This window comes from Rhinatrema bivittatum, chromosome 5 (genome assembly GCF_901001135.1).
Source record: "Rhinatrema bivittatum chromosome 5, aRhiBiv1.1, whole genome shotgun sequence".
Taxonomy (NCBI): Eukaryota; Metazoa; Chordata; class Amphibia; order Gymnophiona; family Rhinatrematidae; genus Rhinatrema; species Rhinatrema bivittatum.
Genome location: NC_042619.1, coordinates 260,440,993 through 260,463,353, shown reverse-complemented (window position 1 = coordinate 260,463,353; position 22,361 = coordinate 260,440,993). Strand labels below are relative to the sequence as shown.

The following is a 22,361-nucleotide window of genomic DNA, read 5'->3' as shown; positions in this document are numbered from 1 at the left end:
ACTGCTTTTCTGTACATCCTCCAACATAAAATCATTGCGATATTAAGTAGGAGGAAAAAATGCTTTAAAAAACTTTAAAAAAAAAAAAAGTTTTTAAAAAGTGCCGGCGGTCAGGTTCAGGAAATGGACGCTCAGTTAACAAGTGTCCGTTTCCTGAACCCCTGGCCTTGCGCTGATTAGGAAAATGGACACTGATAAATTTGGCGTCTGTTTCCTAACCAGTGGATGGCTGACCGCTTGTGGGCTCCTGTTGTCAAGGAGGCACTAGGGGCAGGCAAGTGACCCTAGCCCCTCCTTGACAAAGCAACCCCTACTTTAAATACTGCATGATGCCACCAGGCGCGGTGCCTGGGGGCGTGTTAGGAAAGTGGGCGCTGAGTGTTCACTGCCCGCTTTCAGCGCACTTTAATTGTATCGGCCCCTTAGAGTGGAAAAACAGCCATTTTATTTTTTTAATTTATTCTTTATTAATTTTTCAAATATTATATCAAGATAACATTCTTGACAATAAATCAAATGTATACATCATAATTACTATAAAGTATAACAACAAAAAGGAAATAATCATTCAAAGTATACATTATCAAGTCCACAATCAAAGATCCAAGTGGTCATTATAATCTTAACATATACTTCTAAATTCGCAGCTTCGGCAGGATATATATATATATATATATATATATAGGTTGAACTAGCTCAAACATTTTGGGGCTACAGAAACAAGTATCTATGGTCAAACACACTGCAAGTCAGGTTTATCAGAAAGAAATTGTATTAGCTGAGAAGGAAGAAAAAACAAAAAAGATTTATCTTTAAACTTAATCAAACACCTGCAAGGAAATCTTAATGTAAAAGTCCCTCCCATCTGTATTACTTTCAGTCTCAGCAGCAAGAATTGTTTTCGCTTTTTCTGCGTAGTCTTAGAAATATCCGGAAATATCCTCACTTGCATACCCATAAATGATTCCAAACGATGTTTGAAATATAGTTTCAAAATCCATTCTTTATCCATCTCCAATGCAAAATTGACTATTAATGTAGCAGGCTCAGCGTGCGCCAGATCTGATGATTCCAACAACTCTGTAACATTTAAACCAGTAGCACCAAATTTAGCCTCCCCTGTCTTTCTCAGGGGGCCGGTAATAGTATCAGAGAATTCTTCTTTTTTTGGATTATCCCTAGTTGGTATATAAAATACACGACTAAGTGGCGGAATTTGATCTGATGGCACCTTCAAAATTTCCTGAAAATATTTACTCAGCATTTCTCTAGGTAACATATATGAGATCTTTGGAAAATTAATTATACGAAGATTCCTGGTTTTTAATAGGTTCTCCATATTCTCAATCTTATTTAACATTGCTAAATTGTCCTTAACCAAGAAATCTTGTTGATTTTTCACTGAATCTAATAACATCTTCTTATCAGTTTCTTGGGTATGGATAACCTTTACTGTATTTTCCAAGGATTTAATTCGTGTCTCATGGTCATCTAATTTATGTGTAAGTGGCTTCGTTTGTTTAATCATCAGGTTACCTAGCCCCACCATTGCCTGCCATAAAGTTTCCAGTTATATTATCTGGCTTTTGTAAATAGAAAGAAGGAGATTTCAAACTTATCTGCAGTGGGGTAGAAGCAGCTGTTAGTCCATGTGTGCTTGAGTCCGTTTCGCCCCTGTCTGGGCTGCCGAGGAATAATTCACCCTCTTCGGGCAGTTCTTCCTTGCTGCTCCCCCCCGAAAGGGGATTCCCTGGCCGGCTCACTCCGCTAGCATCTTCAGCTGCTGGAGCTTCCGGGTCTCCATCCGGGGTTCGCAGCATTGCTGGATTCCTCGGCGCCTCCCTCTCCACCGGGGACAGCGTTGTTTCAGAGTCCGGCAGGGAACACAGCTCTTCAACTTCTGTTCCCTGCCCCCGCGACTCTTCTCCCAGTGTCTCAACTCCTCGAAGAACGTGGGCATCCATCGGGCCAGTCTTTGGCGTTTCGGGGGTAGCTCCAGGGAAAGCCTTTTCCCGAGCTCGCCACTTCCTGACCGAATGGGGCATATTAGATTGAAAAAGTTCAAAGAAAAAACTCAAGGTAAGAACCCCAAGCTCACGGTGCTGTTACAGAGTCGCCATCTTGGACCCTCCAGTCCAAAAAACAGCCATTTTTAAAGAGCTGAAAAAAAATGTCAACAGCCAGTCACATGATCGATTATACATCACAAAACATATTGAAAAAAGTCCTTTTAACTATTAAGTGCAGACCCTGAAGAAAGAGAGGAGGTAAGTTTCAAAGGAGTTACGCACATAAATGTAACACACTATCGTAGTAATTTTCAAAAGCCATTTACACGCGTAAAGTGCACTTATACATGTAAAACCTATTGACAATTCAATGGCATTTATTACAGCAATTTTCCAAAGCCCACTTACATATGTAAAATGCATTTACACATATGAAACTCAGTTGTAAACATTTAAAGCTTTTTGCCCACAGTGTTCCTCTTGAAAATTAGTTTTTGCTCAAGATGTATGAAGTGGGAATGCAGATCCCCACCTCGATGCGAGGGAACAACAGCAATGTACTACCCCATCTTAGCTCTGTATGACAATGTTGTGCTTTCATACAGTGCCGAAGCAAGGATGTCCAGCCGCCCTAGGCGGTGATGTCTCCCTCTCTCCCTGACCCCCCCCCAAATTGTACTGTCAATGATCTCACCTACCTCTGTGATGCACCGTGTGACTCCTTCTCTTTTTAAACATAGCGCCCTCGCGTTGAACTTCAGCACCCCATCCCATTCCAGTGTGCTAGACGGCCATCTAGTCCGCCTAATACGTCCCACTGGCCTTGCTTCCATATAGTGAGAAACAATAGGAAGGTTAAATGAAAAGTTGTTGTTGTTTATTGTATTATATGTTATTTCTGTAAATCCCTTTTTTAAATCTAGAAAGGGCGATTAATAAATCATTTTAAATAAATAAATAAGTTGTGCTGTTGCCTCTTGATCTTTGATGTCATCTATCACAGATATTTCAATTATTTTAGATTGACTGGTGTTTATTTTAATAAAAATTTCAACGTTCTTTATATCTCATATTTTATAATTTTTGAGATGCTCGCTTGTTACATTAATGTGATGAATCGTGTTAACAGTCAGTGAAGAACAGAGGAGAAGGGCATTTCTGCTTCAAGCCCCTATCTATGGGGCAGACAACTGTGTGGATAATCCAAGCAGTGAATTTCTGGTGGATAAGGGACCCTTGCTGACAGTGATTTTATTGGTTCATCATACAAAACTGGCATTTAATTTTTATCAGGATGATAAGGAATCCCACCACAGCCCACCCGCATAGACTGCAAGACACAGCACAGTTCAGGCTGCAGAGGTGACATCATAGATGGACTTTAGCCAATCAGATACACATAGTTTTGTTTTGGATGTTTATCACTTAAAATAGATAAGGTGCCGGCTGGTACAGGCTTCAGCTGCAAATTGGGAATCTCAGAAGCCATCTCACAAGAAAGCTCAAGGGAAGGATTCACGCTCTTTTCACACTTGTGCTCTGGAGAAAGAAGACAGGCTAGCAGGGTTTGAATAATACGGTGTCCATGGAAAAAAAAGATCCACATTCTTTCCCTCCAGCTCTCAGGCTGATTAACAAAGGTTTCATTTTTTGTGATCCAGAGGAATTTCATTTGTTTTTTGTTCATACATTCTTAAAAATGTATTTAAGATTAGAAAACAGAATTCAGTTTTCTCCATCCATTTTCATACAGTACAGTGCGCTTTGGTGGAGCGCACTGTTAGCCCAGGTTTGGACGCGCGTTTTCGACGCGCTAGCTTTACCCCTTTTACAGTAAGGGGTAATAGCGCGTCGAAAAGCGCGCGATTCAGGAGGGTGGCCTATGCAAATTAGGGCCCGCGGTAAAAGTAGGCGCTAGGGACATTAAGGGGTAATAGCGCGTCAAAAACGCACGTCCAACCCCCCCGAAACTAATAGCGCCCGCAACATGCAATACAGAAAGTAAAATGTGCAGCCAAGCCGCACATTTTTCTTTCAGAAATTAATGCGTGCCCAAAGGCAGGCGTTAATTTCGGCCGGCACTGGGGAAGTATACAGAAAAGCAGAAAAAACTGCTTTTCTGTACACCCTCCAACTTAATATAGCGATATTAAGTCGGAGGCCCCAAAAGTAAAAAAAAAAAATTAAAGTTCGGCCTGCGGCCCACAGGTTGGAAGATGGACGCTCAATTATGCCAGTGTCCGTTTTCCGAACCCGTGGCTGTCAGTGGGTTTGAGAACCAACGCCGGCAAAATTGAGCGTCGGCTGTCAAACCCGCTGACAGCCACCACTCCTGTCAAAAAGGAGGCGCTAGGGATGCGCTAGTGTCCCTAGCGCCTCCTTTTACCGCGGGCCCTAATCTGCATAGGCCACCCTCCTGAATCGCGCCCCCAGGAGAGTGGCCTGTGTGCTCGCCGGGAGAGCGGGCGCTCGCCAGCTCTCCCGCATGTTTATCTGTATCGGCCTGTTAGTGAATTTAGCGTACTGGAAACTCTTCTATCTATGCAAAGAACAGGAGCAGCATGGACAGAGGTAGTACACGCTTCATCTGTGCAGTGCTTGACCAATGTGTCTCAAGCTTGGCCAGAAGGAACCATCTCTGAAGAGGGAGGAGATAATGCCACTTGTATAAGCACCTTGTCCTCTGAACTGAGACACCCAACTGAAGAGCCATGCGTGATGGCTTTTATTATATGACCCAGGGGAGGATTGACCTATCGGGGGATCGGGCTTCCCCCAGTGGGCCGGTCTAGCTGGTCACGTGGTCTTGACCGCGTGGCTAATAGTCTCTTGCAGCCTGCACTCAGCCCAGTGACCTCCATCAATTCAAGGTAGGTGGCGAATTGGCGATTGCAGCCTCGCAGGCCCATTGAAGTAATAGTAGTATAGTATCCCACCCTCGAAGCAGGGCTGACACAGGTGGTAGCTGGTAGCTGTACCCAGCCAGCCCCCGCCGGAGAAATTAAAATCGAGGCCGGCAGAGGCCAAAGAAAAGAAGATGGGCCGGCCCGGTGCCTCCCAGAAAGCCCCCGTGGGAGACCAAGCCCGCGAGGGCCGAAAAAATGAAGATGGGCGCCGCCCAGCCAGCCCCTGCTGGAGACCAAGCGGCGGGGGCCGAAGAAATAAAAATCATGGCCAGCGGGGACGAAAAAATGAAGATGGGCGCCGGTGGGGCCCAAAGAAGTGAACACTGGTGCTGCTAACCCCCGCCGGAGACCAGCTGCTCATCTGGGGGCCTTAGATCGACATAGTGCTTCTGTGTGTGTGTGTATGTGTGAAAGGAATGGTGCTTCTAGGTGTGTGTGTGTGTGTGTGTGTGTGAGAAAGGAATGGTACTTCTGTGTGTGTGTGAGGAATGGTGTGTGTGTGTGTGTGATTGAAATCCTGTGTGTAAGTAAGGGGAGCGAGAGCATTGTGTGATTGAGAGAGACTGGCCAGAGAGGCGACGTGTGTATGTGTGAGACTGATCAGGGAGATGACTGGTGGTATGTGTGTGCTTGTGTGTGTGAGAGAGCAGGGCCGGCGGAAGCACTAGGCGAACTAGGCGGTCGCCTAGGGCGCCAGCTTCCCGGGGGCGGCACTGCCCCGGTAAAATTAAGAGAGCCGCGCTCAGCCGCTGCCTCGGTAAAATTAAAAGAGCTGCATTAAGCCGCCGCCCCCCCGATAAAAATAAAAGAGCCGCTGCTGGCAGCCCGCCCCAAAAGACCCATCTGACCTCCCCCAGCGGTTCTCAACCAGTGTGTCGCGTGCTCCCGGTCTCTCCCGCTGCTCTTTCTTCCCTGCTGCCGTTGCCGCCGGGCTATCAGCACGTTCAAGCCCAGTGGGAACGGCAGCAGTGCTAAAAGAAGCTGTGGCACTTGTGGCTGTCCTTTTCTTCTTCCCGCGCGCTTGACCCCCCCCCCCCCCCGTGACCCGGAACAGGAAGTGATATGCCGTGCGCGGGAAGAAGAAAGAGCAGTGCCGCGCAATAAAGTAGCAGCGGCCGCTGCAGCATCGGCCCCCGAGCAATTGAAGCAGCCGGTAATCGGGAAAGGAGTCAGCAGTATGAGCCTCCCGCGGCCGATGGGATTCTTCCTTCTTGGCCTGCGGGGGCTGGAGGAGGAGGAGACTGCTGCAGCTACCATTTGTGCTAGGGGGGGGAAGAGAGGAAGTGAGTGAGAGAGAGAGAAGCAGCCAGCCAGCCAGTGTGTAAGTGAGAGCCTCAGCCTGTCTGTAAGTGAGAGAATGTATTTGATCGAGAGCATGTGTGTGTGATTGAGAGAAACTGGTCAGAGAGCTGATGTATGTGTATATGTGAGAGACAATGAAAGTGACTGCTCAAGGAGATGACTGATGTGTGAGAGTGTGAGACAGTCAGGGATGTGACTGATGTGTGTGTGTGTGTGTGAAAGAGAGAAAGAGAGAAAAAGCATGGAAGTGAGAACTCTGGGTATGTGAGAAAGCGTGGGAGTAAGAAGTCTGGTGGTGTGGGGGTGTATGTGAAAGAAAGCATGGGAGTGAGAAGCCTGATTATGTGAGAGAGAGCATGGGAGTGGGAAGCCTGTGTGTGTGTGCATGTATGAGAGAGAGACTGGTTAGTAAGGTGACGGTGTGTATGAGAGAAAGAGACTGGTGTGTGTGAATATGAGAGAAAGAATGTGATTCAGGGAATGAGAAGCCTGTGCAGTGGAGAGCGAGCATGGAAATGAGAGAGAGACTGGTGTGTGTGTGTGTGTAACAGAGAGAAAGTGATTATGGGAATGAGAAGTCTGTGCATGTGAAGAGAGTGAGCATGGGAGTGAGAACCTGGGTGTGTGTGAGACACAGCATGTGAGGGAGGAGCCTGTATATGTAAGACAGAACAGGTGACTGGTGTGTGTTTGTGTGTATGTGAGAGAGAGAAAGAAAGTGATTATGGGAATGAGAAGCCTGTGCATGTGAAGAGTGAGCATGGGAGTGAGAACCTGGGTGTGTGTGAGACACCGCATGGGAGGGAGAAGCCTGTATATGTAAGACAGAACAGGTGACTGGTGTGTGTTTGTGTGTATGTGAGAGAGAGAAAGAAAGTGATTATGGGAATGAGAAGCCTGTGCATGTGAAGAGTGAGCATGGGAGTGAGAAAGCTGGGAGTGTGTGAGATACAGCATGGGAGTGAGAAGCCTGTATATCTGAAAGAGAACTTGGGAGTGGGAAGCCTGTGTGTGTGTATGCATGAGAGAGATCAGGTGACTGGTGTGTGTGTGTTTGTGTATGTGTGTGAGAGAAAGAAAGTGATTATGGGAATGAGAAGCCTGTGCATGTGGAGAGAACAAGCATGGGAGTGAGAGACTGGTGAGTGTGTGTGAGAGAGAGAAAGTGATTATGAGAGTGAGAAGCCCATATATGTAAGTGGAACACGGGAGTGGGAAGCCTGTGTGTGTGTATGGCATGAGAGAAACTGTTCAGGAAGGTGACTGGTGTGTTTGTCAAAGACTGTTTGGGAGATGATTGGTATGTGAGAGACAGAAACTGGTCATGGGGGCATGACTGGTATGGTGTGTGTGTGAGAGACATGGGCCTTAAGGAAGAGGTCCATGAGTATAGAGCTTAGCCACTACTGCTGCTTCTGCTGTGTACTACAGCCTGCATGGAAGAGGAGTAGGAGAGCTGCTGGAGGGGGTAAGTAAAGATGGCTTTTTAAGTTTATTTTTCTTGATTGACTGCCATTTTAATTATTTAATATTATGTGATGTGTCTGCTTTTTTTGTTTGAGCAACAAGTATAACTTTGGTTTATGTTTATTTTATTTTATTTTTTTTATTTATTTATAAAAGAGTTTCTATACCGTCGATAAGACAAATCATCTCAATGGTTTACATGGCATAAAAATGTCAAATAAGTGTTCTGTTATAAATACAGACTTCGTTATTTTCATTAATGCACAATGTAAGTTAATTGTGTGTGGAGGCAGGGGGGGGGGGGGGTGGCGGCATAGCTGACGTTTCACCTAGGGCGCCTAATACCCTTGCACCGGCCCTGCCCACTACAACAGATCCTGTGCCTTTGTTGCCATTGCCATCTACTCAACCATAGATTTAGAACCATTAGCCTCCACCATAACATTTACCACCATCAGCCTGTCTTAGTATACTGTCATTTTATTTCTTTAAAATTGTTTTAAATTGTGATGTACTTCACTTGGAGATTATCTAATGATTAAGCGAGCTATACATAAGTATAATAAATGAAATAACTGCCTCCACCTCTATCACCAACTCCTATCCCATCATAATGACCATCATCAGTGATCAGCGTCCCCTTCCAAGAACAACACAACTTCATACATGTAACCCTTACCATCATTGGTACCAGAACATAGCTTCCCCTACCATCATCCCCTACCATCATCACCAGTATTACCCCCCTTAACAACTGCTGCCATCTCCTCTACCCACAATCACTACCACCTGCCATTCTCACTAGCATTCCTCCACAAAATCACCACTGTACTACTGGTGCAGAAGAAGCTTACAGGAATCATGTCTGGTCTCTTTCAGAAAGAGCTGTATATATACAATTTATTTTACTGTATTTATTTTATTAGATTGATTCCATGCAACCAGCTGAAGTAAATTCCTAGCACATAACAGAAAGGAATTAAAAGTGACCTTTCAGAAACATCCTAGCAACCTGCATACATGGAGAACTGAACTCAATATTGTGCAAATTATCCTGCTAAACAGGAGCAATTCTTCCCTTTTAAAGGGAAGTCTTACCTCCCTCTCTAGGCTTGTGCGACATATGCAGGAAGATTAATCACAGCTCAGTCCAATGCTAGGACTCCAGCGCATGATCTTCAGATCAAGGATACATTTTAAAATTCTTTTGCAGAGGTCACCCCCAAAGTATCTTTTACACTAGCTTTCTCACAGTAAATCAATTCAACCTAACAGTGCAACAAAAGGAATATTCAGATTTAATGTAAATTTCCTGTACAGGCCACCCACTTGTCTTTACCCAGCTCACTAATCACCTTTTATCAGAATAAGTCAACTTTTTAGAGAAAGTACAAACTTTTATTTATTCCACAAATATTATCCTATAAAGGTTCCAACAAGCAATACACATTGCTCTCTCAACAAATAAAATCACTCAAAAACATCCCTTAATTTCTCATTCACACCAACATATCCCATTCACAACTTTACCCCATTATACATATCTTTACCCCATTCATACATACCCAGTAAAATACATGCCCATGTCTACCCCCAAACATGCACAAGTTTTTTTAAATACTCAATTATAATGAATATGTTAACAATTTTTTTCACACAAGAAAAATGTTATAAGAGCAATAAAAAATGCATTCAAAGTCCATGTATCCTTGGCACCTCCAATTGAATACTTGTTGATTATTGTATACTTGCTGATTGTTGTGCTCAATTCCTTCAGAAAAATGTGCCTTAAATGTAAGGACTGCTGGTTATAGTTGTCAATTATATACTCCTCTTCTCCAGAGGGACTGGCTTCACAGCATACCCAAAGAAACTTGCTTCACAGCACGCTCAAACTTGCTTTGCAGCATATCACAAGAAAACTTGCTTCACAGCAAGCCCGATGCCATGGCGTTTCAGCAGTCCTCCTACCGCCTGCATCAGGGGATTATTTCTCAGCTTACGAGATACCACCGGCTCACTGGTACAAGATGGATTTTTAACTAACAATGTCAAAATAGACATTTATTTACCACACAGTCCTTAAATATGGACTTGAATAAACCACTTTCTAAATACCAGTCATAAGAATCTCAATATCGATCTTTGTGGACCGATTATTGCGACCATTTGTGGAAGCTCAGCCTTCATATATTAGGGACTCGGGACATGTCATTTCAATTTTGGAGAAATTTGAGATCCAGTCATCCAATATATTAATGGCAACTTTGGATGTCACATCTTTATACACAAATATCCCCCAGGAGGAAGTGATTGGGATGGTGAGAAAATGCATGATGTCAAGGGGAGATAGAAATAGGATTCCAATGGAGTTTATAGTGGAGTTAACAACCTGGGCTATGTCCGAAAAATACTTCTGTGTGGGACAACAATTCTTTAAACAGGTGAAAGGAGTGGCAATGGGGGTGTCAATGGCACCTGACATTGCCAACCTATATATGGGATTTTTTGAAAAAGGGATTATAGTTGAGTCACCCCATAAGGAAAAGATGTGTGGAAGCATTTTATTAATGACATCCTGGTTATTTGGGAGGATTCCACAGAAGATTTTGATGATTTTCTATCTTGGTTGAATGTACAAAATTCTAATCTTAACTTTACAGCTGAAATTTATGCCAACACATTGCATTTTCTCGACATCCAAATCAGCATAGAGAACAATAAATTTGTGTTTACAATTTATAGAAAAGACACTGATCAGAATACAGTCTTGCATTTTAGGACTTGCCATCCGGTCTCCCTGATAATGAACATCCATATGGGACAATTCCTTCGTCTTAGGAAATTATGTTCCTCTAATGATGAATATAATTTAAAGGCTGGAGAAATGTTCCAAAGGTTTAAGGATAGGGGGTACCCAAGCAAAGTTTTAAAAAAGGCATTAAAAAGAGGGAGATGGGTAAACAGGAATTTGTTATTGACACCTAAAATGAGTGAGAAGGAATCAACTATATGTGTGTTGCCTTTTTTCTACGGATACCTGGAAGGTACGAAAACGTATCATCAAGCATTGGAACATTTTAAAATTACATCAAATTTTTAGGGAGGAACCAATAGAGATGTGAATCGGAACCGGAATCGGTTCGGATTCCGTTTCCGATTCACATGTAGTTTTTTTTTCATCGGGCCCGATCGCGGTTTTGTTTATCGGCTGTGCCCGAGCCGATAAACAAAAAACCCACCCCGACCCTTTAAAACTAATACCTTAGCTTCCTCCACCCTCCCAACCCTCCCAAAAACTTTTTACAGGTACCTGGTGGTCCAGTGGGGGTCCCTGGAGCGATCTCCCCCTCCTGGGCCATCGGCTGCCAATAATCAAAATGGTGCCGATGGCCATTTGCCCTTACCATGTGACAGGGTATCCATGCCATTGGCCGGACCCTGTCACATGGTAGGAGCACTCTATGGCCCGCGCCATCTTGTGCTCCTACCATGTGACAGGGGCTGACCAATGGCACCGGTAGCCCCTGTGACATAGTAAGGGCAAAGGCTATTGGCACCATTTTGATTACTGGCAGCCGATGGCCCGTGTGCAGGAGATCGCTCCCGGACCCCCGCTGGACCACCAGGGGCTTTTGGCAAGTCTTGGGGGACCCTCCTGACCCCCACAAGACTTGCCAAAAGTCCAGCAGGGGTCCGGGAGCGACCTCCTGCACTCGGACTGTCAGCTGCCAGTATTCAAAATGGCGCCGATAGCCTTTGCCCTTACTATGTCACAGGGGCTACCGGTGCCATTGGTCAGCCCCTGTCACATGGTAGGAGCACAAGATGGCGCTGGCCATCCAGTCCTTCTACCATGTGACAGGGTCCAGCCAATGGCACGGATACCCTGTCAGATGGTAAGGGCCATCGGCGCCATTTTGATTAGTGGCAGCCGACGGCCCGGGAGCAGGAGATCGCTCCAGGGACCCCCAATGGACCACCAGGTACCTGTAAAAAGTTTTTGGGGGGGTTCAGGAGGGTGGGGGAAGCTAAGGGATTAGTTTTAAAGGGTCGGGGTGGGTTTAGGGGTTATTTTTGTGTGCCTTTTTCCCACCCACCCCCAAAACAATAAGAGAACCCCCACGATCAATATCGTGGGGTTTTCCTATCGTTTAGGGGGAGCCCCCGATTTCTGACGATTTTGAAAATATTGTCCGACATTTTCAATCGTCCGAAGCCTGATCCACATCCCTAGGAACTAATGTTTGCATACCTGGTGGTCCAGTGGGGGTCCCTGGAGCGATCTCCTGCTCCCGGGCCGTCGGCTGCCACTAATCAAAATGGCGCCGATGGCCCTTACCATGTGACAGGGTATCTGTGCCATTGGCCGGACCCTGTCACATGGTAGAAGCACTGGATGGCCAGCGCCATCTTGTGCTCCTACCATGTGACAGGGGCTGTCCAATGGCACCGGTAGCCCCTGTGACATAGTAAGGGCAAAGGCTATCTTAGGGACAGGTTGGTGCATGCGGCAATTAATATGGTATCAACAGGAGCGGATGTTATCAGAGGACATGGGCTGTGTGGCCGGTGTAAGGTATGTCCACAGTCGGCTACAATTAAAGAGATATCATTAGAGGACGATCGGGTTTTTAAGTTACATTCCCAAACTTCTTGTGAGTCGGAAAGAGTTGTGTACTTAATCTGGTGTCCCTGTGGTCTAAAATACATTGGGAAGACGGTTAGAAAATTAAAAGTTTGCATACAAGAGCACATGAATTGCCTGAGATGCAAACAATTGGAGGCGCCCTTAGTCCAACATTGGCAGGAGAGAAATCATGGAGTGGAGGATCTGAAATTTGTTGTGATTGAGCAGTTGCCCTTTAACATCAGGGGAAGGGATGTGAGCAAATCTCTTTTAATGAAGGAACAGAGATACATCTTTGAGTGGGACACTGATGCAGAGTGGTCTAAATAGGGAAATTGAGTGGGGGGTGTTTAATTAGAAAGGGGTCGGGTGTTTTCAGAAAATAAGTTTTCAAAGAATACGGTTGGTAGTAAATAAATGAAGGATTAGTCATTTGACATTCTTTTTCGTATTGGGGGGATGGGGATCGAGGTTGGGGTTTATGAGTTGTGGGAAAGGAGGTTATTGTGGAGATCGTTTTAAGGTGGGGTGGAGCCTCTGATGAGATTGTTGTGGGGTAAGGTGCAGCCTCTTTTGTAGTCCTTCTCATTAAACATATAAATAAAAAGTAGTAAAAAATTGCTATAGTTCATTTAGTAGCAGTGTGAATCCTTTTGAAAATTGTAATTCCCCATCAGGTCGGGTATATTTGATTCTGGATGATGCAAATATCTTTTTGTTGAATTTTTGTGCCTTTTTGAGCTTGGAACTTCCCAATAGGTGTACAAATAAGGATAGAAGTAGGACTTTAACAGTCTATTCAGTGGCGTCTGTTTTTTTGCAGATTTGAAGTTCTCTATCAGGTCGGATTCAATATGATTTGAAAAAATATTTGTAGATGTTTTTCTGAAGTGTTCTATACCAGGACCGACATTGAGTGAACAATAAGAGAAAAATTGGTACCTATGGAGCATGAAAAACGGATAAAAAATGGGTATATATGTGGGAAAATATTTTAAAAAATCTTGATGGTCCAGCCGCGCAGGGCTGATGTCATGACGTGGGGGTGGTACAAGGGGTGTGGTTTATGGGGTTTAAATCCCAAGTTTTCATGGCAAAGCTCACAGCCGCGGTGAGAAGCACTTCTGTATAAAGATTCATGTCAAAACTTAATAACCACATTGAGAAGTATCCCTGCAGAAAGATTTGTGGGTGAGTGTTACCAAGTGGGCATCCTTTTTTCAGCATTTGTGTTGCAAATTGATGTATGTGTATGGGTGGATAATTAAATGAATTGAGGTATGTTAAAAGGGGGGAGGGGTGGGATTGAATATGGAACATTGGTTTGTTTTAACCAACCTCAAACCCTCTCTCACTAATTCCTGCTGAATATTTATCATACTATTACCATTCACAACTGTGTCATATTTATTCATTTGATTACCTATGTACCGTTTCATAGTCTTATTTTTTCACTTGCTATTCTAATGTATCAATAGGCTGAAATGTAAATATTGTGCTGTTCAATTTCTCCCCTTCCATCCCAAGTTTATTTTCCTTGTTTTTTGTAACTTTCCCTCTCCCTTTTTCTGATTCACTGTATTTAAAGTTCAAGGTTCTTATTGAAAATATTGTTTTTTACGTTACGTTATGCTTTACACTCCTTGTTATTTGTAAACCGGGTTGATGTGATGCCTATCATGAAACTCGGTATAACAAAAACAATAAATAAATAAATAAATAAATAAATAATTTGGTATTGAGATTCTTATGACTGGTTTTTAGAAAGTGGTTTATTCAAGTCCATATTTAAGGACTGTGTGGTAAATAAATGTCTATTTTGACATTGTTAGTTAAAAATCCATCTTGTACCAGTGAGCCGGTGGTATCTCGTAAGCTGAGAAATAATCCCCTGATGCAGGCGGTAGGAGGACTGCTGAAACGCCATGGCATCGGGCTTGCCGTGAAGCAAGTTTTCTTGTGATATGCTGCAAAGCAAGTTTGAGCGTGCTGTGAAGCAAGTTTCTTTGGGTATGCTGTGAAGCCAGTCCCTCTGGAGAAGAGGAGTATATAATTGACAACTATAACCAGCAGTCCTTACATTTAAGGCACATTTTTCTGAAGGAATTGAGCACAATAATCAGCAAGTATACAATAATCAGCAAGTATTCAATTGGAGGTGCCAAGGATACATGGACTTTGAATGCATTTTTTATTGCTCTTATAACATTTTTCTTGTGTGAAAAATTGTTAATATATTCATTATAACTGAGTATTTAAAAAAACTGTTGTGCCTGTTTGGGGGTAGACATGGGCATGTATTTACTGGGTATGTATGAATGGGGTAAAGTTGTGAATGGGTTATGTTGGTGTGAATGAGAAATTAAGGGATGTTTTTTGAGTGATTTTATTTGTTGAGAGAGCAATGTGTATTGCTTGTTGGAACCTTTATAGGATAATATTTGTGGAATAAATAAAAGTTTGTACTTTCTCTAAAAAGTTGACTTATTCTGATAAAAGGTGATTAGTGAGCTGGATAAAGACAAGTGGGTGGCCTGTACAGGATATTTACATTGTAATTGACAACAGGCATTGGGCGGTTGTTTCATATTGTTGATATTCAGATTTAAAACAAATCAAAGAACATAGTTTTTCACTCAATGCACATTCAAGCTGTAGAATTTGTTGCCAGAGGATATGGTCAAGGCATTTGGCACAGCAGGGATTTAAAGGCAAGTTCTTGGAAGAAAAGTCCATAAACCACTAAAGTTGTGCATTTGGATGATCAGAATGTGAAAAATGTAAAAAATTAATACATTTTAGGCTCAGGTTTGGTCCCCCAAAAACCCTAATTGTTTTTAAACACATTGGTTGGTCCCAATAGACTTTATGAGAGAAGCAAAGGATTATTTTATATTAAAAGCCATATCAAGGGCAGCCAGTTAGGATGGGAGAAGAAAGAGCTGGCCCAATCATGTTTCAACACTTTTTCAACCAGCCTAGCCCAGCTGGCAGCTGCAGGTCATCTCTTCAAAACAATTTTAGGTGAAAATGAAAATAAGAGCACATTGAGCAGTGACCATTTTATTCAGTCACTCCTTTGTTGGATCTCAGAAGAGCTGGAGCTGTGTAGTTTGAAGCCAGAATTGCTTACTGTGACCTCTGGCATCCTCTCCTGGGGGTTGCTGGGAATGGTATGCAGATGAGCCTTCTGGTCCTCTGTAGGAAGTTACACCTACCAAGCACAATTACCATGTTAAATCAAAACATATAAAACCAAATAAAAACAGATAGGTACAGCAAGGTAAACAGATAGAGTATGGTAAGGAGGTTTGAGGTGCACATGCACATTATCAGGCATACCCTTCCAATCTTCTGCTTCAAGGGTTGCAGTCTCTCTAGAAGCTGGTGCTATGTAGTTCAAAGCCAGAATCGCATGCTGTGAACTCTGGAGTCCTCTCCCAAGAGCTGCTGGGAACAGCATGCAGAGGAGCCTTCTAATCCTCTATAAGAAATTACACCTTCCAAACACAATTATCATCAAAAAGCAAACATATTAGCTCAAATAAAAACAATTAAGGTACAAGAAGGTGAGCAAAGGAAGAAATATATAGCCAATAAGACACAACATGCCTGTTCTTTCCTGTTAGAAACAATGGCCTGGATTTATCAAAATGCGGTAAGTACCGCATGCGACTGCAAAAGGGGCATGGTTTATGCAAAAATTCAGTTTATTGCAATTTGTGCTAATTACCTATGTGAAGAGCTAACAGGTCGATACTCTAAGGCCGCGGTAGAAACAGTGCGGCAGTGTCAGGCGCACCCTCATTCCCCACACGCACAGTTCTCTTCACCTGCCGCTCTATACTCTCTTCTAATTGCATGCAAATGCATGCCGCGGCTGCGAAGCCTTAGGCAAGCGTTAGGCCCGCGCAACCCATTTTACTGTATAGAGCGCCTATACAGTATCCTGGGTTCGCGGGCCTAACGCTTCACGGCCGCGCTGGTATCTGTCATTTCAAATGTCATTTCAAATGACATTTGAAATGACAGGTACCAGGAAGTGGACAGTTATGTTCCCCGATGCTCGGCAAACTATCCCCCAACCCCCGCTCACCTGCCCTGGCCCCGTCCGGTCTCTGGTGCAGCCCCAGTCCTGTCTCCTCCTCCCGAAGCAAAAAAAACAAAACAAAACTGAAAAAGTAGCAAGGCTCGGGCCTGCTACGATAGTCCCTTCTCCCTTCTCCTCTCCTCCCGATTTCGGCACTCAAGGCGGCCGGGTGGGCGTGCATTCATCCAGGCAGAAGGAGCCGGCGGCGAAAGCAGCCTCCGGCTCCCTCTGCCTGGATGAATGCATGGCCCCCGCCGGCAGCGAATGAATGCCCGTGCGATTTCGGCGCTCAAGGCGTGACGTCACGTCATGTGACTGCCTTGAGCGCCGAAATCGCACGGGCATTCATTCGCTGCCGGCGGGGGCCGCTGGATGAATGCACGGCCCCCGCCGGCAGTAAATGAATGCCCGTGCGATTTCAGCGCTCAAGGCATGAGCGCCGAAATCGCACGGGCATTCATTCGCTGCCGGCGGGGGCCGCTGGATGAATGCACGCCCACCCGGCCGCCTTGAGCGCCGAAATCGGGAGAAAGGAGAAGGGACTACCGTAGCAGGCCCGAGCCTTGCTACTTTTTCGGGTTTTTTTTTTTTTTTGCTTCGGGAGGAGGGGACAGGACTGGGGCTGCACCGGAGACCGGACGGGGCCAGGGCAGGTAAGCAATGTTTTTACACTTTTTTTCCGTTTTAATTTTCGAACACCACACTAACACCAAGTACAGGGTAGCGGTAAACTAACAGGTTAAGGACGCGGCAAAATGGCGGGTTACAAAGGAGATAATCTGAGCGCGCGTCACAGTATCGGAGGGGAATAGCTAATTCCTTCATTATACAGCTAATTCGTTCATTTACATATCATATACATGCTGCGTGCGGAAAGGGTTATGCATCTGTTTTAAGAAGCGCTAAGGACGCATGAAACTGGATCGCTGAATCGCCTCTGAATTGTGTGCTCCCAGCACGTTACAGACGGGAAATCTTCAACCGCACGTTACAGTATTGACCTGTAAGTTAGTGCACATTATCTGAATTTGTGATAGGTGTCACACCTGTTGTATTTCCAGCATAGGACCACTGGGTGGGTAGAGAGAGAGAGGGGGGGGGGGGGGGAGAGAGAGAGAGAGAGGAGAAGAGAGAGAGATAGAGGAGAGAGAGAGAGAGATGAGGAGGACGAGAGAGAGAGGAGGAGAGAGAGAGAGAGACGAGAGAGAGAGAGGAGAGAGAGAGAGAGAGAGAGAGAGAGAGAGAGAGAGAGAGACTGGCCATAATGTCATCCCCATAGGTAGGTATTTGTATCCCTATGGTAGGCCCACCTAGTAACTCGAGGTGGGGTTTAGTTATGAGTGTAGGGGTTTAGGGGCCACTTTGACATTCAGAGTGAGACATACAAACAGAACAGTGGTCTCTTGTGAAGATTTGATGACCTTCGGAGTGAGGAAACTCACCCAAGATGAGATTTGTGCAGTGTTCTCTCAACCTAGCTTGATGGACTCTCTACCTGGGTAACGTCAAGCTAGGTGGAGAGAACATTGCCCAAATCTCATCTTGGAGAGAGTTTCCTCACTCCGAAGGTCATCAAATCTTCACGAGAGAACACTGTTCTCTTCGTATGTGTCACATAGACTGTCAAAGTGGCCCTTAACCCCCTACACTCATACCTAAACCCCACCTCGTGTTACTAGGTGGGCCTACCATAGGGATACAAATACCTACCTATGGGGATGACATTATGGCCAGGTGCTCTCTCTCTCTCTCAGCCCTTCTATTCACCTCAAATAGGCCTTATAGGAGACATCGCAAAAGGCAATGAAACCTTACATCACGGCAGCTATCACACAGCCTAACGCAATTCAAAGGTGTTGTTAAAATTGGCATTATGGCTGTGCGATAGCTCTTAGCAGACAGGCTAACCCAGCCCACTCTCCACCCCTAACTCCTCCTATTTTCTGAATTTGCATCACACCATACGATATGGTTTGAGGTGAGCGTGCTGTTGGGCTACAAGGCCTCAGGAGCTAGGGCTTTGTAATTCAAGGCCAGGATTTCTAACTGCAACCTCTGGCGTCCTCTCCCAGGGGCTGCTGGGAGCAGTATGCCGATGAGCCATTCATTTTAAGAAATGTCTCCTACCAAACAAAACTAGCATGTAAAATTAAAACAGAGAAAACCAAATTAAAACAGAAACGGTCTAGTAAACAGACACCCGCTTAGTTTTCTACTGCAAAGGGTTCATGGCCTCTCAACGCTGGGTCTGGGTTTAAACCACAGCTCCATTTTTGGGACCACTAGAGCTCTCTCTCAGATACTTTTCATATATTTTTCTACATCCATTTCTCCCTAAATATTTATAGTACATCTGATGCATTTTATTTCTTTTTCACTATCAAACTTATTTTTTAGAAAATTGTATTCCCACATCATATAAGCACAATTCATCAAAAGATATTCACAACCTATTAAGAACAACTTACAGATAAGCCATCAGGTCCTCTTATATTACAAGGTAAGCAGGGACATCTGGGTCTGTGGAATTCAAACCCCAGTTTGCTCATTGTGAGCTGTGGAGTCCTGACCCAGAGACAGCAGGGAACAGTGTGCAGATGAGCCTTCCAGTTCTCCTCTGCTATGAGGGTTATGAGGCCTCTGGAAGCTGGGGCTGTGGCATTGAAAGCGTGGATCATTTGCTGTGCTCTCTGGAGTCTTCTCTATCAAGGGCTGCTGGGAACGGTATGCAAATGAGCCTTCCAGTCCTCTGTAGGAAATTACCAAACACAGTAACCATGTAAAATCAAAACAGATAAAACCAAATAAAAACAGATAAGCTATAGCAAGGTAAACAGTTAGAGCATTGTACAGAGGTTTGCAGTGAGTGCCCTGTTATGTACACTCTTCCAGTCCTCTTTTGCTGCAAAGGGTGCAATGCTTCTGGAAGCTGGGCCTGGGGAGTCTGAAGCCTGCATCGTTCGCTGTTACTTCTGGCTTCCTCTCCCGAGGGCTGCTGGAAAAAGTATGAAGATGAGCCTTCCAGCTCTCTTCAGTTACCCAAACTAAAAAAAGCCATTATCTATTATCATTTGGCCTCCCCAAGCTCACTGAAGTTTGGGTTTTAAGCATGGTCACTCTATGTAGATAATATGTTTTCTTGGAAGCCCAATGCAGTCATATCCCAGCTATTAGGGTCATAACTGCCACTCCATACAGATTCCCCCTACCATGGCTTGTAGTGCCACTAGGTCATGGTGCCATTATCCTTTTAGTTTTTTTGTAGGGATAAATCCTATGTATTTATTATTCCATAACTTGTTGAAGTGTATTACCAGTGCCACAGACATTTACATAATCTTGTCCAGCAGTGATTATGAATTCTCTCCCCCACCCCAGCACAGAAGTAGCTTCATGTTCATTTAGAGGGGAAGAGCACCACTAAGAGTTCCTGTTACCCATGCAAAATCACCCTTGCTACAATGAAAAGAATTACTTTCTGGGGGGGGCCGGTGCAATAAAAGCGCATAGAAAAACGGGCGCTTGCACTGAGCACCCATCTACCTCTGCTGGGCGCGTGACACGCTAGGGATCAATTGTGCAACCCAAGCACATCCTTGCCGTCAGGCACCTAGGAGACGTGGCTGTGCACAGGTTAGGAAAATGGACGCTCAAACATTGAGCAGTCAGTTATTTTCCTAACTTGACTGCTATCAGGATTTTTTTTTTTTCATGATGCTGCTTTCTGTGGTTCCTCGTACTTAATATCGCAACAGTATTAAGGAGGAGGAACCACAGAAAAGCAGTATTTTTTGCTTTGTGGAGGCTTGGGGTGCATCAAGACGCCAGCTCCAGGGCTGGTGTTAATTTTTGCATGTTAAAACGTACGTGTCGGGCACATGGGGATGTTTTGCACCAGGGGTAATAAATAATAGCCTCATGGCATTTACATGTGATGAGCGCTATTAGGTACGCGCTGGTTTGGTCGCGCGTTTCAGACACACTCATCTCATTATTGCATCAGGAGTTATTCTTGTGAATTCAAAACGCGCATCCAACAGCGTGTCTAACTATGTGCTAGGCTGAGCACACTATAGTTCATCGGATCTGGCAGTCTGAAAGGGGTAAGTATTCATTCATTCATTCATTCATTCATTCATTCATTCAGCTAACCAGTTAGATTTAAGACTGCCATTGCTGCATACAAGGATAATCTCTTAACTTAACCAGCTAGTGCTGAAAATGTATGCTAGCTGGCTAACTCTCTCCTGACCCAATCATACCTCTCAGAATACCCAGATTTTGTATGGCTAAATGTAGCCATCTAGGGAACATACCAGACTTTATATAGTTGCTCTGTAAAGGACATTTTCAGAAATTAGTGTCTAGCTGGTGGCCTCCCTGAGACTAGATCATTTTGCAAATCTCTCCCTAAATGCTTCCAATGAGCCAGATGCAACATAAAGAGTGAAATTTACAGTAGTGTCTCTAACTGCTGAGGTGTAAACATTATTTCAAACACAACCGAGCTAATTTTCAAACATAAGACATAGAACACATTGACACTGAAGAGTGAGTTGCTAAGCAGTTGAATATAGGTATACAACTTCTAGCCACTGCCAAAGGGGAGGCAAATTTATACACATAAACAGCATGCTATGTACATAAAATACTTTGCAGAAATTCATTTTGCATGTCTTAATCCTCAGCACTCCTCCAGAACTTCCTCCCTTCTTCGTGTGGGTAAATATATGCATTGTAAAGACCTTACGTGTGTAGATTACAGCTGCTGACAGTTCACAGTGTGCACATAGTTAGGATTTCCACACGTAAATCCAGCCTAGGCCAGATAGCAAGTGTCTATGTGGAAGATATCCCAAGCTGCAAACCCAGTGATCAATAGAACAACAAACACATTCCAGGCAGGGGCGGCTCAAGGCAATCTGCTGCCTGAGGCGAGGGACGAGATAGCGCCCCTTCTCCCGCCCAAGACACGGCACCCTTTCGGTGATTTCAAATGCTGTGGAAGGGGAAAGCAGGGGTCACAGTTCCCAGAGGAGTGGCAGATTGGCAGATAGTGTCAGTGATAATGTTTCGAGGAAAGTGGCAACCCTGCCACACTCCCAGGAACCCTAAGACCCGCCTCCCACCTTTCCCCCAGCATTCTCCCCTGCAGAAGTGGGAGAGGGGTAAAATGGTGGAGGTCTATGTGTGGCAAACTCTCTCCAAGCCACTGCAAGGGCATTTGGCACCAGCGGTGAACTTTACAGCCTTGTGCCCACACCCCGCCCTCACCATATTAACCAATTTTACAAGAAAAAGGACATTGAAAGTGTACTCTTCTGAGATAAAAACATCACAACCCTGCAATAAACACAAGAAGTGCATATGGTATTAGGCCACTTGTAATGCAGATGTGGGCTTTGCCCACAGACAGCCCAGAGTAAACTGAATTGCAATTACAATATAGGAAACCTCCCATATTAAAAAGAGAACTAGCTGTCAGCACTCAAACAGTAAAAATCCTAAATATGAAAAAGCAGCGATGCAAATGTTACACCAGGCCCTGAATAGCAATTACCCCTCCTATTAGGAAAACAGAACAAGCCAGGCTGCTATAGATCCCTTACACAGGTAGATCCTCACCAAATACAGAATAAAGAGACCATAAAGTATAATCAGAAACGTGTAAACAAAAACTGAACTGGAAACTGCAACAAGCCAAACACTATGCAGTGCAAAAATGGAAAAATAGAAATTCTATTCCTCAAAATAATAAAATCAAAAGAATCTAAAACATCATAAAAATAATAAATATTCTATTCATCAACTGTTTTTTAAAATAACAGCTATTAAAAACTCATACAAAACTTATACAAACTTTACCAAGCATCAATAAAATATTTAAAAATAGTAAATACATCAAATAACACCCAATAATTAAAACTAAGAAAGATTTTAAAAATCCCCACTGTCCA

At 44.2% G+C, this 22,361-nt stretch overlaps 1 long non-coding RNA gene across 2 annotated transcripts in view; it reads right to left on the bottom strand.

The window, feature by feature from the left end:
* Nucleotides 1-467: 467 nt before the first annotated feature.
* Nucleotides 468-22,361, bottom strand: part of LOC115092701 — an 82,971-nt gene continuing 61,077 nt past the window's right edge. For both annotated transcript variants that reach the window (XR_003857056.1, XR_003857055.1), the window contains 5 exons: nt 18,873-19,153; nt 15,657-15,814; nt 15,448-15,528; nt 2,708-2,835; nt 468-2,160 (listed from right to left, as the gene is read on the bottom strand). This is a non-coding gene — a long non-coding RNA (uncharacterized LOC115092701). The remainder of the gene's footprint in view (nt 2,161-2,707; nt 2,836-15,447; nt 15,529-15,656; nt 15,815-18,872; nt 19,154-22,361) is intronic.